Source organism: Sus scrofa, chromosome 13 (assembly GCF_054392235.1).
Source record: "Sus scrofa isolate SSC_HxYL_T2T_F1_AM1 chromosome 13, Sscrofa_HxYL_maternal_Yorkshire_Landrace_v2.0, whole genome shotgun sequence".
NCBI classification, from domain to species: domain Eukaryota; kingdom Metazoa; phylum Chordata; class Mammalia; order Artiodactyla; family Suidae; genus Sus; species Sus scrofa.
In genome coordinates this window covers 57,676,878-57,693,423 of record NC_139395.1, presented here as the reverse complement: position 1 = coordinate 57,693,423, position 16,546 = coordinate 57,676,878, and the positions used below count along the sequence as shown (strand labels likewise).

At 38.5% G+C, this 16,546-nt stretch overlaps 1 protein-coding gene across 24 annotated transcripts in view; it reads left to right on the top strand.

Moving 5' to 3' along the window:
• The window catches only part of FHIT (fragile histidine triad diadenosine triphosphatase), a 1,441,601-nt gene that overhangs the window by 28,221 nt on the left and 1,396,834 nt on the right, over positions 1 to 16,546 (top strand). For all 24 annotated transcript variants that reach the window (XR_014823438.1, XM_021070759.2, XM_084988813.1 and 21 more), the window contains exon 2: positions 15,929 to 15,977. The gene's annotated coding sequence lies outside the window, so the exon portion shown is untranslated. The remainder of the gene's footprint in view (positions 1 to 15,928; positions 15,978 to 16,546) is intronic.

The window sequence follows — 16,546 nt, the reverse complement described above, 5'->3', positions numbered from 1 at the left end:
ACAAAATTGACAAACCTCTGGCTAGACTCACCAGGAAGAGGAGAGAAACAACCCAAATAAACAAAATCAGAAATGAAAAAGGAGGGGTTCCCATCGTGGCTTAGTGGTTAAGGAATCCGACTAGGAACCATGAAGTTGCGGGTTCGATTCCTGGCCTCGCTCGGTGGGTTAAGTATCCGATGTTGCTGTGAGCTGTGGTGTAGGTCACAGATAGGTCTCTGATCTTGCATGGCTGTGGCTGTGGCCAGCAGCTGTAGCTCCGATTCAACCCCTAGCCTGGGAAGCTCCATATGCCGTGGGTGCGGCCCTAAAAAAAAAAAAAAAAAAATGAAAAAGGAGAAGTCACAACAGATACTACAGAAATACAAAAAACTATGAGAGAATACTATGAACAATTGTATGCCAACAAATTTGACCACCTAGAAGAAATGGACAACTTTCTAGAGACTTATAGCCTGCCAAAATTGAATCAAGAAAAAATAGATCAACTGAATAGACTGAACACTAGAAATGAAATTGAATATGTCTAGTTTTTTATTTTTAATAGGTGGCTTTCTGAGTAGGTAATATATTGGTCTGATTCAAAAATCAAATCAATACAAAAGGTGTAAAGAAGTTTTACTCCTGCTTTTTTACCCATACTCCCATCTCTGTCCCCATACTCCCATCTCTGCCCCCATTTCCTTTAGTGTAGCCATTTCTTACCAGTTTCTTTTGCATCTTTTAAGTATTTTTTAATGCACACAGGCAAATATATAGATAAATTATTTCCCTTCCTCTCTTACACAAAAAGTAGTAGACAATATACACTCTTTTGTATCTTATTTTATTTGGTTTGAATGGGGTATAATGTTCCACTATGTGAATATTCCATAGTTTTATTTATTCTCCTGTCTAGTTTTATTTGAAACCTGCATCTTTTCAGTCAAACTGGGCCCAAGTGAACCATATTATTCTGGCCTTGCAGCTATACTGCAAATAGGAGTAGGCAACTATGTCTTAATTTCTTAGACCTACTGCCCAGCCCACTGTACATTTTGACTTAGCCTCCTAGGATATAGTTGACAGTGTCTGAAATATTCTAAATCCAAGAAGGGAGAGAATTGCACAGGTAGGTTTATCTTTTTTTGGGGGGGGATGAGGGAGGTCACACCTGTGGCACATGGAAGTCCTGGGCCAGGGATCGCACCTGTGCCACAGCAGTGATCCAAACTGCCACAGTGACAAGGTGGGATCCTTAACCTACTGTACCACAAGAGAACTTCAACTTATTTTTTTTTTTAAGTTGAACTAGTTTTTCCTTTTTTCCTAGCTGTGATTGTGAGATATTTTTGTGTTTTAGTTTGGGTAAAGAGTAACCCTTCCATTCTCATTGAAGGGATCGAGGCTCCCATAGGAAATTATGTCCTAGGTTGCTTTTTAAGGAATTCATTTTAATGAGTGCCAGGCCTATTGTATGCTCCCTTAAGAGGCTCTGAGGAAGATTCCTTCCTTACCTGTTCCAGCTTCTGATGGCTTCAGGCATCCTTTGGTTCACGGCTCCACATTATTTACTTCCCTTGGCCTTCTCTCTATCTTCTCTTTGTCTGTCTCAAATCTCCATCTGCCTTTCTCTTAAAAGGACACTAGTTTTTAGGGCCCTCCCAGGTAATCCAGGAAGACCTTATATCAATGTTCTTAACTTAATACCATCTGCAAAGACCCTTTTTCTGAATAAGGAAACATTTGCAGGCTTCAGGGATTTGATGCAGACATATCTTTTGGGGGCCACCCACTACAGGCTTTGAGTCTCGTGTTTTGATTCCAGAGTCTTTGTTCTACTCTGCTAGATCATATCCTGTGAAGTGCAACAGAAAAGTCCATTTTCTCTTCCACATGGTAATAAAGGACTAGGGTTTATTCGCTCAGTGTTGTATCTTCATTGCCTTGCACAGGGGAAGTGTTCAATAAAATGAAATGGCTTTAATCAGTGAATTTCCATAGAATTTATAAAGGCAGTTTTCATGTCTCTCATTACTTTTCTCCAGGCAGAATATTCCCCAGGTACTTCATTTCTTCCTTATGTGAAGTTCAGAACCTCCACCCTTCTGGTTGCCCTTCTGTCTATACTTTCTAGTTTGGCCAATCTTCTTTTTAATATGCCTTCCAGATTGAACTCTTGGTAAGATTTAAGTAATGGGGTAGAGTGGGACTGTTAATTCTCATGGTTTGTACACTATATTTTTAAAAGTAGCCCTATGTTGTATTCATTTTAGGCTAGCTGCTAAGGTCAGTGCTGGTAATTAATGGCTAAAGACGACGACAACGACAACAACAACAACAACAAATTCTGCCATACTAGTAGCCTTACTTAATCATTGAGTTTTTAGGGCCAAATTCAACCACCGGTTATGCTAATGCAATTTTTATTGATTTTGGATTCTGGGAATGGATTTTAAATTTGGAAAGAAAATGGTTCAAACATCACACTCTGCGGTTTAGTAGAAAGGGCAAGCATACTCATAAATAAATCCAGTTTGCTCTCTCCATTCCATTTTGTTGAATCCATGGAAAAGAGTAGTGAGTTGTAAAGAGAACTGGCTGATGATCCAAAACAATTTTCTGCAAGAATAAATAAGGATTTTCATGAACAAATATTACAGAAGAGAGCCTTTTTTTTTTTTTGTCTTTTTGCCATTTCTTGGACTGCTCCTGCGGCATATGGAGGTTCCCAGGCTAGGGGTCCAATCGGAGCTGTAGCCACCAGCCTACACCAGAGCCACAGCAACACGGGATCCGAGCCACATCTGCAACCTTCATCACAGCTCACGGCAACGCCGGGTCCTTCCACTGAGCAAGGCCAGGGATCGAACCCGCAACCTCATGGTTCCTAGTCAGATTCGTTAACCACTGTGCCACAATGGGAACTCCAAGAGAGCCTTTTTTTCCCCTTAGTTTCCACCTGTTGTGGCCTGAAGTTGGTAGTTATTTATTTATTTATTTTTAAAAATCATGTTTACTAACTGCTTGTGTTAATTTTTATGTGCTTATACCCTAACACATTTACGCTCTTAGTATTGTATGTGCTGCAAGTTTCACTGATGTCAAAACATGTTTTTAAAAATAACCCATGGGTTTTAAACAGTGCAGTCAAGACAAATTAGATTTTTAAAAAAGTAAAATCTACCTTAACATTTAGATCAGCAAGAAGATATCCTTATGATTAACTTTTGACTTTATGTGGCAGGATAGGACTGAGGCATACTAGAAGCATACTGATGCTTTAAATTTTTTCTTTTAATCAATTAATTTTTAAACTAAGTGTTAAAGTAAGGAAAAGATAATAACTTTCGGGGCATCATTTTTTCCGTTGTATCTTCTACTGCATTTTGAAGTCTGATCTCATTGAATGGAAACATTTTGCAGAGAAAGGCCTGCTTCTTGGAACTCCTCCCCCTCACTTCTTACCTGGCTACTATTTCTACCTGAGGTGGCAGCTTAAATGTCTTTTCTATAGGAAAACTTATTCTGACCGATAAGTCCTATTAATTCTTATTTTATAAGCCCCCTTGTACCTTGTACTTCACTTTCAGTCTTTATTACATCAATTTCAGTCACCTTGCTACAATTAATCCTTTCCCCCAGACTGTAAACTCTCTAAGGCAGGGGCTGTGTCTGTCTTCAACACTCTACCTATTATCAGTGTCTGGCCTATAGCAGGTACTTAATAACTTTTCATTGATTGGTCATAGGCTACAAAAGTCAGTTAAGGGCTCATGGGAACAATAATTTTAACAATATTTGCATTTCTGTTTGTGTATGTATATGCTAAACTAATAGCAGTGAGCTCCTTTTCTCTCTCTCTCTTTTTTTTTTGCGTGGGGGGGGGGTAACCACTGCATCAAATTACTGAAGTAGAAAGAACAGTTGACATTCTGTTTTAAAGTGACCATGTATTTGACCCACTTCTTCTCTAGTAATGTCATCACGATTGTATCTCATTGCTGTGGGTTCTTGGAGGCTGACAGGCGGAACAAGTTGCTTCAGCTCACAGTCCTCATCTGTCATACAGAACAGCTTGCAGATTCTTATTATGTGAATGAAATATGGAGAGAGGGATATTTTTCTTCCTGGGCTATCAGGGTAATTGAAAGTAACTGTATCAGAGCACAGGGGGAAAATGCAGGAAAATAGACTGCTTTTGTGAAGGGCAACTCATTGGTACTCAGAACTGCAGGTGTGGAGCCTCATCAGCAAGTGCAAAGGCTTGGGAAGTGTTTCCTGTTATCCACAGTCCTGAGATTCAACCAGAACATTTTCTCAGTAAGGAAATGTCTTGGTTCATGTTACCACCCCTCAGCTGTCTGAAGAGATGCCATCACCGTGGTGCCTTCAGAGGTGCAACCCACCAGATATGTGGCATGGGCTTTGAGTGTTCTTTAGCCAGGGAAGGAAACCTTTTTAGTATTCCAGATCAGTAAACTGTAGTAGGGAATTGGGAATGTGCTATGAAAAATCATTAACCAGAGAAATTCTCCTCTTCCTGAGTTTGGATCAGAAGAAATAATAGCACTTGACTGGTCTTCTGGTTTACATTTTACAAGCTTGGCCCTGGTGCAATGGAATATCAGATAATGCTATAATACTAGTAGTATCAATGATACTTTGCCTTCTAAGTCATTGGTTTTTATATATATTTAAATTTTATATAAATGTATACAATAAATATATATAACTAATGTACATGTATAAATTATATGTGTATTATATACATTATATTTATATAATATATAAATTGAGCTTTATAGAATAGTTTTAGTTCATAGGAAGTTTCTTACTTAACACTGGTCAAAACTACTAATGTGGTGATGGAAAGCAAGGTACAATTCAGCAGTCATTCAAGTCATGACTTTGTTATATTTTGAGATGGCTTTAAAATCACTTAGTCGAATAAAACACTAAAGTACTGTAACTGCCAGGTTGCTTTATCTAATTTATGAAACAGAGGCAAAGGAATCAACAATAACCCTCCATTTACCATTATTAGATTAGCTATTACTGAAACCACAGAAAGTATATAACCCTTTACTTTGTGTTCACTTGAATTTGGTTATTAAGCTTTGATGGAACTTTCATTTATCCAAATGCCTTTGTTTACAACAATAAGCATGTTAAATCTTTTGTGTTCTGAATTTGATATGACCGTTTTAGTACATGCCTCCTGCAAAGACACGCTAAAGTTACATATTCAATTCATTTGTGTTCTGTCAAACATTTTCAATTCAATCTCATTAAGGTCTTATTTTTCTTCCTGACTTTAAGAAATGCATCTTTTTTCTATAAGGCCTCTACTTTTTCAAGAATATAACCAGGCATTAACAAACATGAAACTGCTTCTCAGAACAGCGTCATAAAAATTGATTTTTCAAAATGAAATAAGCATCTGGTGGGCTGAAAAATGTTTTATACCTGATATTTAAAAGATATTTTGACTATTGCCAAAAGAAATCAATTTTTTCTTGCTGTCTCCCTTGCGGATGCCGTCATATGCCACAGGGCCATGTAGAGCACAGGCTCTGGAAGAGGCAGGCCTGGATTTGTGCTCAATTCTACCAACTCTCCCATTTACCTGCCTATGACTGTGGACTTCACCTCTTGGGGAAATCATTTAACTCTAATTGCCCTCATCTCAGTGTGTAATTGAGTTCACAATAGTACTTAAAGTGTCATACATGAGGGATTGCATGTAAAGAACTCAAAAACCTGATTGTTATTATAGTTTTGTGTGTATGTGTGTCTACATTCTGTATACATGTCGTTGACTGAAAATTTACTGATTATAAATTCAGTTACAATAATCACAATGCTGTTATCCTCTTAGGACTTAATGTTCTAGTACCGTGGCTATATCTAGAAGTGGCATGGAGCATAGTTATCATTTTGGATCTATTCAGAGCCACAGCTTGAAGGCAAAATCACCTTGAAGGTGGCTATTTCAATTGCTAAGGTTGGAGTCAAATCCATTTTCCATGGAAGTATTTACATTTACAGTGGAACTTCATTTCACTTCTTTTGAATTAATGTAAAAACTAAGATAAAGAATGATTTCACTATGTGAAATATTAATTTATGGCCTTTCCAATAAGAAGGGCTCCTAATGGTAATTTGTTGTTGGTTTTTCACAGACTTTATGTGTATCATTACATTTTTAAGCTTCTCTCTAACTGCCTTTGTTCTCTTTACATTTTTCATCTTTACCTCTGTCCTCTATATCTACATTTTTGGGGTTTGGAGAAATCCATAGCATCCTTTAGACCAATAATCTGTAGAGAAATGATAAGTATTCAGGCTAGGGGATCTGGTCTTTGACACTGTTTTTCAGCAAATTTACATGGTTCTTATGGGGGTGGAATTTTTCTCTTCGTGGGTACCTTCTACTGTCTGCTTTAATAATGAGTCATAGAAAAATGAAAACTTCTTTAACTGTGAAAGTTTGAGCAAAAAAAGAAAAGTTAGGCCCTTGGTATTAGAATAATACCAAATAAGATAGCATTTAAACAATCTCTGCTTCAGCATCCTATTGACAATGCTCTTCACTTGAGTCAGGGCTTGGGGACTTACTGAGATACACCATCTGGCAAAATACGGAAGGCCAGTCTTGTGCCAACTGAAAAAGCTGCATCACTTCCAACTTTCATGTACTTTGCACATTACTGGATGCCTTGCAAAACGTTTATCACTTTTTAATTAGGAAGGACTAAGGGATTTTAGTATCCCAAAGAAAATGTCAGCAGCTCAAAGGTAGAAAAATTATCTAGTGGATCATAATGCATGGTAGGTATTTCATTTGGAGCTTGCACAGGAAACAAGGACAGTTTCATACTAGGATTTTGCTGGGGGATGAGTGTCCTTGGTTTGTATGGGTAGAACTGGGGATCTGGTCTTTCAGTTTTTCTGAGAGTTTCCCCAGATTGTTTCTCCTGCAGCAAGGCCAGGCCTTGAAAAAACAAGCCAAGAGATCAACTCTGTTGTGCTTCTTGGCCTATCATATAAACTGTGGCCTGTCATGTTCATTAAAATGAAAATTTGTTGAATGGAATTTGCCCGACTGGCAGAATAGTTTAAATGTCAGATGTTGTTAGGCCTGGATATAAATATTATGTTTCTATTGTTAATTAATTGCAGTGCCTCAGTACCAGTGATCCAGAATCCAATTTAGTCTGCAATAGGCCTGTGGATAAGGGCCAGAGATGATGAATGCAGAGGGGAGAAATGTATTCAGAATTTCCATTGAATCTGTCAATGTCCTCTTATAAAAATAGCAAATTTTGGTGTGTAACTATAGTTCAAGAAGGACAAAACAAGGCAGAATTCAGGCTCACTGTCTTCTGAAACCTCTCAACTCTTATTTACTATTGAATCTATTCCACTGCTAGCCCTGAGTCTGTCCCAGCATCAAAATTCCCAAAAGATGCCACTCCGTCCCCTTTCTGTGATTTCCCGCATTGTTTCCACATCTAATTCTGTTGTTATGTTCCCAGCTCATTTCAGAGTTGTAGAACTGAGCTATTTTGACCCGTAATTCTGCTGTATTCTCTTTGCAGTGTTCATTTTCCTCTCTTCCACTTACTATCAACTCTTCCTTTCTTTTTCTCTTTGTCCTTTGTTTTGGTCCCTGGGCTCAATCGCCTGTCTGTCAAGTCTGCCACTGTTTGTTAAGATCATTTTGCTTCCAAATTGAGCTGGTAGCTGAATATCACTCAGAATATCGCTGCTAGAACTGTCTGCCTTAGAAAGAGAACAGAAATCTTGCCACTGGGGCTCAGACCTCAAAACTGACTGTTGTTGCAAAGCCATGAGCCAGCAGGCATTTGTGACTGCCATTCCATCCAGTATTTTGTTGAATACTTGCTGTGAGCATAGCATCCTACCCAGTCACCTCTCTGGGTTCCAAAGGCAAGTGGATGTGCCAGGCAGTGGAGGACTAATTAAGACTTTGGAAGGCACAGCTAATGTGGTCCAGTGGTCAGGGACCCTCATTTAATTTCTGGCATCCTGGTCCCTGCCAACCTTGTTCTGCCCCTGTGATAATGCCAGCCGAGAAGCAGGGAAGGGAAGATGAACTTTGGTCTGCTCTGAGTTTCCCTGTCCAGCAGTGTCTGTCAGATTAAAAATGAGAGGGAAGGAGGCCAGAGAATCTTCCAGATGGAGAGTTCAGAGGAGGGCACAACCAGACTCCCTCTCGGCAGTGACGTAGCAGGGTTGTCCAAGCCATGGGCCAGGAGCCAGGAGGAGCATAGGCTGCTGTCTGGCCCTGCAGTGGAATGGAGTGGGGGCTGGCAGAACGGTCACCGTTGGTTTAGGGTGGAAGCAGATTCAAACCAGGGACACACAGGCCATGTGGTAGAGGCAGCATTTACCCTGGGACTGGGGCAGTCTGCTTGGAGCTTGGGTCCTTCACCTTGGACTCCTTAAGGGTGAGTTGCCCAAGTCATGTAGACAGCTGCAGAAACCAAGGGGGGAATTGATGTTCTCCAACCTCTCTGCTTCTTCCTTTAGTATAAATCAGCCATGTAAGAAAGGTGACCTTAGACAGGCTGGCAGCAGCAGTAACAGCAGTAGCCTTCCATCCTTGGATGGACTTGCCTTTGGACAGCAGTTCCAGGCAGCAGGGGTTTTGGTGAGGACACTGCACACTGACACTCACTCGCCACATGTCTTGGTAGCATAGTTTTGTAACAGGATTCACTATTCATTGAAAAGTATCCAGAATGGATACTCTATGAGAGTTCTCCCAGTGAGAACTGTATTTTAGGCTAAAGCCATCTGAGGTCTATCCAATGATGGAACCATAATGAATGAGGCTAAACACCTCATTCACCATAAGTAAGGTCAGCAAGGGTTGACCTCACTTTAAAATTGAGTATTTTTAACATTGCATCCATGTAACCTCAGTTTCTCTCTGAGATCAACTTCTTTTTCTCAAATTCAGGTTTTTAGAGTTTGGGGAGGGTTTGTGCTATTGAAAACAGAGTGATTTGACTTGAAATGTCATCTCATTCTAAGAAAACATACCGGGGCCACGTTAGGGCATCCCTGTGCAAATGTCACATTGTCAGAGTGTCTTCTCCTAGGATTTGACTGGCCATGGTACTTTCCAGCCCTGTCTGGTGGTCAGACAAAGCCATTGGCTTCCCATTGCTAGGGCGCCAACCTGGCCAGGGTCATACTCCCTGAGATTTCATGGAATTTGATTTGTCTCTAACTCTCTCAATGTTAAGATGCTAATTATTGGTATATTAGTATTCTGCTCCTCAGATGTCACCTAATGATTTTCCAGAGCTCATGCTACTTGGCAAATTTACTTTTCCAATGCCTGACAAATATGACAACATAGAACAGGTGTGGTAAGGATGAATTGTGTTGCGCATTTGTGTGTGTCTCAGGCCACAGAGGTCTAGAGACTTCTGTAGAGAGATATCTTTTCATCTTAAGAAAGCCTAGAATACAAATTAAGAAAATGAGAAAAGACCAAACGTAAAAGACTAATCTCAATTTAAGAATTTTCAGTTTTCAATTTAATAGTAATGCAAACTTTTAATATTCCTTTAAGCAAATTTCCTTGAGTGTGTTATGTGTCAGACACTGTCCTAGAGGACGTAGATTCAGTGAGGAACAAGAAAGATATGGTCTGTATTGTTGTCAAACTTAAGGTCTAGTGGAATGATTTTATTTACATTTTGACAATATTCTTCAGTTATCCATGTGAATAACAAAACTAAGGAATATTCTTATTACCTCCTTGAACTCTAAATATGTGTTTCAAAAATTCTGAAAACCTTCTATAACAAATACATATAAATTGAAATACAGCTTCTAGGAGTATATCTGAGAAGTGTCAGATTTTTGGGGGTTTTCCTGTTGTTTCTTGTCAGGGCTTAAATCAGTATGCAGATTCTCAAATAATTCTATGCGTTTAAAAATACTTGTTTATCATCAGGTAGTTTAACCAAGTCTATGTTTTCCAACTGCCTGGTTTTCACTGATAGGTAGAAAAAAGTTTTTAAGAATTGTCTCTCAGTTGAAAATTGGCTATCATTTGAAAGAATGTTGCAATAATTTCTCTGTAGTAGCAGCTCACTGAATGTAGCATAAGAACAGAAAGGAAGGCAGAATTTATTCAGTGTTTTCATTCTTGTGTTTTGTCTTCATTCCTGAGTGAACAGACTTCTTTCCTACATATGTAGATAATTGTTCGAAGACTCAAAGGTGAATAACCAGTCCCTTAAGGTGGCAGTCAAGTCAGGTGAGGGCTGCAGAATTCAGCAATGGAGGCAAATCTCTCAGTTCCGGGCAGCATTGCCTTAAGAAATGTGCCACTGAATGGTTCTCAGAGATGGGATTTAATTGAGGAAAGGTGAATCAAATTCAAAGGTCGTTTCTGTATTTGAGAAAGCTGTTTGTTTAAATTCAGACCAGCTTTTAAGGGAGCTGGGAGCTGGGTAATGGAATAAGGGGGCTTGTAGAATCCACTTGTAAAGTGACTCTTGAACAAGTAGGGGGCTGGGGCACTGAGCAGTTGGAAATTTGTGTATTTATAGTTGGCCCTCCGTATGTGTGTTGTGGATTCAACAACTATGTATTGAACAGTACCCTAGTACATATTTATTGAAAAAAAATCTATGTCTAAGTGGACCCGTGCAGTTCAAATGTTCAAGGGTCAGCTGTACTTGCTTATTCAACAAGCATTTACTCAATGGCTATTTAGTACCAGTATAGAATCTGGGGCTCATAATACCTGGGCAGAGTGAACAGTAAAAGTCATAGATTTTAAAGAGTTTAGACACGAGTCAAGGTTGTAAAACATACACACAGGAGAAAGCAATAATTTAAGATAAGAGCATGCATGCCTCTAACATGGCCTTATATGATTAAGGTGAGACCAAAGCTCTAACCACCTGTCCTTTTAACTTTGAGGGAACAAAACTTCAGGCCTGGTTACCCTTTCTCACTCTGCTTTCAGCCTCTTAGTCTCAGCTGGATCTTCTCATCATCTTGACACATGCTCAGGTTTTTCTGTTTACAAACTGTACGAAGAAACCCTCTTTAAGTCCTTTGTCCTCCTCCCCTTCACACCCAAATGTATCTAAGATTGTCCTAACTCCCACTCTCTTCATTTTAATGATTTCTGCTTATTTCTTAAATGACTTCAATCTGAATTCTTAGTTCACAAAACAGTTCTTGTTCAGTTCAAATGACCTTCACCCTGGGAGTTTTTAGTACTTATATTACTTGACTTTTTTTGTGATGCTTAAGGTTTTTGTTTAAGTCTCTAGCAGCTATTCTCTCTTCTATATGAGACTTATCCTCCTCAACACAACTAAATGCTAAACTTCCTCCAGGATCAGCCCTAGGCCCTCTGCTCTTCCTTTTTTTGCACTGTTTTTCTGAGCAGTCCTGTCTGTACCCACAACTGATGTTACTTCCTACTTACAGATAACACATCAATTCCAAACCTACTCTCTTGCTACAGACACATATACCCAGCTTCCCACCAGGACATTTCTTTTAGATGTTTCTAAGACACCTCAGATTCAATATATCTACAATCAAAATAGGGATCTTTTTCTCCAGATGTGGATCCTCATGCAGTGGGATTCATTCAGTGGTCTTGTGCAACCCCAACTCAGAAAGGGAAATTATCATAAAGATTGTAATTTTTAAACATATTTTAAAAATCTCATTTCATAGTCGATATCCAACTTTAATGTACTGTGATCAGAGAACTTTGATATCTGTTTTTTTATATTTGTTGAGACTACCTTCGTGGCCTAATTTGTGGTCAATTTTTGCTTGCAGTCCTTGTAAAGAATGCTGTGTCTGGTTGCATTTTCCAAAGGTGTTCTCACCAAAATGTTTAACCAGTCTCATGTACTCTTCTTGTAGTGTGACTGACATACCTTCTTTTGAGAAACGAAGTCTGTGTTCTCTTCCCTTGAATGTGGATGGGGATTTGTGACTGCTCTACCAGTAGAGTGCTGTGTAAATTGTGTTAATGTGACTTCCAAGTTCAATCCTAGAGAATACAGCTTGTAGGAGTTCTCACGGGGTACAATGGCTTAAGGATCTGGTGTTGCTACAGCTGTAGGTTACAGCTATGGCTCGGATTTGATCCCTGGCCAGGAAACTTCTACATGCCTGGGTATGGCCAAAAAAAAAAAAAAAAAAAGAAGAATACAGCTGCTACCTGGCTCTCTCTCTGGGAACTCCTGCCTTTGGAACCCAGTTCCCATGATGTGATGAGACTCAAGACACAGAGAGAGGCCATGTGGCAGAGGTATTTCAGGTAGCCCTAGTTAACGCTTAGCAACTTGCAGACATTTGAGGGAATGGAACTTCAGATGATTCCAGGCCCCAACTTTTAAGTCTTCTAGCTGAGGCCTCAGACATTGTAGCATACAGAAAAGTGAGCTCACTATACCGTGTCAGAATTCCTGTTCCATAGAAACTATAAGAGATAGTAAATTATTATTATGAGGTCAGTAATTCTCAGATAGTCTGCTATGTGGCAATTCATAGCCAACTCAAATACCTTATCTATTATTGCTAAATTTATTTTACCTAGTATAACGTATTTCCGCCAACTTTTGATTCCTGTTTGCTTGGTGTATAGTTTTCTATACTTTTCCTTTCAAAATCTTTCTGGTTTAGATGTGTTTCTTATAAAAATCACACAGCAAGGTTTAAAAAGAAAAGCATTTTGAAAAAATTTTATTTTAACAGATGTATTTAATCCACTCATATTATTGACATATTTGAGCTTATTTTAAATATCTTGCTTTGTGTTTTCAATTCACTGTGCTTTTTTTTGGTTTCTTTCTCCATTCCATTTTAGTCTTTTATAGAAAGAGAATTGATAAAGATTTCTAATCTCTAGATTGTTCCCTTCACTGATTTGGATATTTCTGTTCTTTTGGTGATTAATCTGTGAAATAGAACATACGTACAATATAATTTTTGAAAGCATGTATCTTCAGTTTAATGAAAATAATAAGCTGAACTTCTAGATACTTCTAGAACTTCTCTCCAAGCCAAAAAATAGAGCATTACTATATTCCAGAATCCCCTGGGTGCTTTTCCGCTTTATAAATCTCCTCCTTTTTTGCTCTCGAGGTAAATATAGTCTGAATTCTTCATAAATCATTCATTCTCTTGCCTTTCTTTATAGTTTTTGCCTCTTATCATGTTATATTCAAAAAGATGGTATTTATTTTTGCCTTTTTGAACATCTTATATACATATATGAAATAATGTACATAATCTGTGACTTATTTTGTTTTAACAACGTATTTTTGAGAGGCATACATTTTGATGTGTGAACTGGTTCATTGATTTTTCAAAGACATATAATGTTCTGTTTTAAGAATCTCTAAAAATGTGTTTATTCATTGTACTGTTGACAGACATTTGTGTTGTTTTCAGTATTTCTTGCCATTCTAGCACTGATGCTCTAGATATTCTTGTACACATATCTATGAGCATATGTGAAAGAGTGTCTTTGGTTATGTTCATAGAGAAAGAAGTGCTGATTATTCTTAAGTATTTTTAACAACTTAATCAATATCTCTTCCTTCTAAACAATTCATTCCCCTCTCCCTTATTCCATGTGAATAATGTGGCCAACCACTCATTTCACCTTATTTTCAAATCCTAAAATTTTGTAATTGTTGTTATTGTATGTTTTTTTTTACATCCAGGGCTTATTAATTATTGTCTAATGCCCATTATATACTATCAAATTTACTAGATCTACCATAGTACTTGCTAATTTAGTTGTTCACCATTGCTTTTTGTTCTTCATTCCTTCCTTCTGGGATCAATTCCTTCTTATTCACATATATCTTTTATGTTTTTTTCAGCAAAAGTAAAATACCATGAGAAGAGTTCCATAGTGTTGCAGGAGGTTGAGAATCCAGCATTGTCACTGCTGTGGTGCAGTTTCCATCCCTGGCCTGGAACTTCCTCATGCCATAGGTGTGGCCAAAAAAAAGTTAACTGCTTTGAGCAGGAAACATATTTTTTTTCAAAAATATCCTTATTTCTCTGTCATTCTTGAATGATAATTGGTTTAGCAAGGCTATAGGATTTTCCTTGAATTTTTCCCCCTTGGAACTTAGATCATTGCTGTCTTGCTTTTGTTTTTGCATATGACAAGTTGTTTTACCAGGAGTTTCTTTTGTTCTCTGGTTGATTTTAAGCCTTTCTTTCTATTGCTGGTGTTCCCCCCCACCCCCACCCCACACACCCATAGCATATGGAAGTTCCAAGGCCAGGGTTCAAATCCGAGCCATAGCTGTGACCTACGCCATAGCTGCGGCAACACTGTGTCCTTAACACACTGTGCTGGGCCAGGAAGCAAACCGCACCTCAGCAGTGACCCGAGGTGCTACAGAAACAAAGCTGGATCTTTAACTGCTGCACCGTAGGAGGAACGTTTATGTCTGGTGTTCTCTGTTTTCTTTCTGTTGTATCTACATGTAGATTTGCTTTTATTTACCTTGTTGAGGTCTTGGTGTGCTTTTTCAAATGGATTCATGTCTTTAATTCTAGAAAATTTGCATTCATTTTTTTTTTTAATATTGGTCATCTCCCTTTCTTTTGAGCTGTATTTTATTTAGCATTCCTGTGTGTTTGAAATCGAAAGACACAATACAGCTCAATCTCTATGTTGTCAGACCATAAATCTTTCAGATTTTACAAAATGTGGTATTATGCTATTTTATCTAGTCTTCTCAGAAATTATGTTTCCCCTAACTCTGTTACACTCTACATAACACAATGGGAAGGAGAAATTTTGATGATGTCCTATGGAGGGGTCTTATTTCCTGCATTATTATTCCAAGATTTACATCACAGCCCAGAAGTTTGGCCTTATTCTTTTTGTGGTCATCCATTAGTGATAATGGGGCTTAATGGTGGGAGAGGGGATGTTAAGGGGAAGAGCCCAGTTGGGGCTTAAGCAGTTACTTAGGACTTTGAAGGAAAACAAAGAAGATGATGGGAAAACCATAGACTATTGACCATTCCAAACTCTTGCACCTAAAGAGATGTTAGAACGTAGGTGCAAATGAAAGAGGCATATTCCATTTACTTTTGACCGTGGAGTCAACATATGAATCATGTTGGACTGCTATAGAATCAGTCCCTTAAAACCTTAAGTTATTGCTATTGCTTAGCAACTATAATTTACTGCATCTCCTATCATATTAACTTATGTGTGGCCAGCACATTATATATCGTATATTTTGGTCACAGGGAGCTTAATTTAACACGTGAAGGTTTGATCTGAAAAGTCAAGTGTGTCTTTCTTGGTTTTGTGAGCTTCTCTCTACTGAGAGAAGGATACACTCTACCTAGAAAAAGGGGGACTGTGTCTGTAAGCTTGCACATGCATACTCATAGGGCCAAGCTGTGAGGTCTGGAGTGGGAGAGCCATGCACCTCATATAAATGGAAGAGGCTCCCCCAAGTAAAACTTACAGGGAAATGGAAGTAGAATATGCAAGAAAGATGGCAGTAAAAGAAGTAAGAAAATAAAATGCTTGGTCAGATCTAGTGTGCTGCATAATGTTTAATTTGGTTTTCATCTCTACACTTTATAAGCCATTCCCATTCTATTGAGGAGTTCACACCCCAGAAGATTTGACTGTAGATCTGGCTAGGATTGTTTGATTCAATTCTGGGTAGATGTGTATACTGTTTTACATTTACGACTGTGTCTTTCATTGGCCTCTTGTGCAGGAGGTATGAGGAGCAAGTTTTATCAATGGTTTATTTGGCTAGCATCACATACCATGGCATATAGAAATTCTACTTAAGAGACATAGAGAGAAAGCGTTTGGTGTTTTACTCACAGAAAACTCAGTGCTTTTGTTTTTATCTCTCTGTAGCTTTGAAACTCAGCAAAGAAGGGAAATCCACTGAGAACAGTCTGTTAAGGTAAGTGTATTTATTACATGGCCTTGACAAACATTGCCTTTACAACATTGATTTTTCTTTTATTCAGAGATTTAAACACTCGGATTAAAGATATAGCTGACAGGACAACTTCCTTAACCACCTGCTTGTCCTCCCTCATAGGCAAAAGTGCTGAGCAATAGTTAGCAGAGAGCAGGAGGAAATAAAATGATGTGCTGAGGGTAGCCAAATGCAATTGTATGCTTGCTGACTTTTGCTTTCTTCTCGGCAGTTAAGACATTCCAATAGAGCTAGGTTTACTAAGATTAATGCTAGATGGGAAAAGAGTGAGCTTGTACCACTTCTGGTCAATAGTTAAATAAAACCAGCTGGCCAAATAAGGCATTTAAGATAAAATGCAAAGTGGCATTTCAATTGGGTTGGATGAAATTTATCATGAAAGTCAGTTGTGTCATTGCATGGAGGAGCTAGTTTTGTAGAAAGGAGAAAGCCATCCAGTTTGGTGTAACTAATTTCATTCCACGCAGTCACTGTGGAAGCTGAGTTACAGGAAATGAACTTCCAAGTTGGAAGCAACGGGTAAAGCACCT